This window comes from Lupinus angustifolius, chromosome LG11 (assembly GCF_001865875.1).
Source record: "Lupinus angustifolius cultivar Tanjil chromosome LG11, LupAngTanjil_v1.0, whole genome shotgun sequence".
Taxonomy (NCBI): Eukaryota; Viridiplantae; Streptophyta; class Magnoliopsida; order Fabales; family Fabaceae; genus Lupinus; species Lupinus angustifolius.
Genome location: NC_032019.1, coordinates 14457509 through 14458634, shown reverse-complemented (window position 1 = coordinate 14458634; position 1126 = coordinate 14457509).

Here is a 1126-nt window from a genome sequence, read left to right as displayed (position 1 = left end):
TAATCCTAATCCTAAACCTAATCCTAATCCTAATCCTAATCCTAATCCTAATCCTAATACTAATCCTAATCCTAATCTTAATCCTAATTCTAATCCTAATCCTAATCATAATCGTAATCCTGATCCTGATCCTGATCCTAATCCAAATCCTAATCCTAATCCTCATCCTCATCCTAATCCTAATCCAAATCCTAATCCTAATCCTAATCCTAATCTTATTCCTAATTCTAATCCTAATCATATTCCTAATCCTAAACCTAATCTTCATCCTCATCCTCATCCTCATCCTAATCCTAATCCTAATCCTAATCCCAATCATAATCGTCATTCTGATCCTAATCCTAATCCTAATCTTCATCCTCATCCTCATCCTAATCTTAATCCAAATCTTTATCCTAATCCTAATCCTAATTCTAATCCTAATCCTAATCCTAATTCTAATCCTAATCGTAATCCTAATCTTCATCCTCATCCTCATCCTAATCCTACTCATAATCCTAATCCTAATCCTAATCCAAATCCTAATCCTATTCCTATTCCTAATCCTAATCCTAGTCTTCGTCCTCATCCTCATCGTCATCGTCATCCTCATCCTAATCCTAATCCAAATCCTAATCCTCATCCTCATCCTAATCCTCATCCTCATCCTAGTCCTCATCCTCGTCCTCATCCTCATCCTCATCCTCATCCTCATCCTAATCCTAATCCAAATCCTAATCCAAATCCTCATCCTCATCCACATCCTCACCCTCATCCTCATCCTAGTCCTCATCCTCGTCCTCATCCTCATCCTCATCCCCATCCTAATCCTAATCCTCAACCTAATACTAGTCCTCGTCCTCATCCTCATCCTCATCCTCATCCTAATCCTAATCCAAAATCCTCATCCACATCCTTATCCTCATCCTCATCCTAGTCCTCATCCTCGTCCTCATCCTCATCCTCATCCCCATCCTAATCCTTATCCTAATCCTAATTCTAGTCCTCGTCCTCATCCTCATCCTCATCCCCGTTCTCATACCCATCCTAATCCTAATCATAATCCTAATCCTAATCCTAATCCTAATCCTAATCCTAATCCTAATCCTAATCCTAATCCTAATCCTAATCCTAATCCTAATCCTAA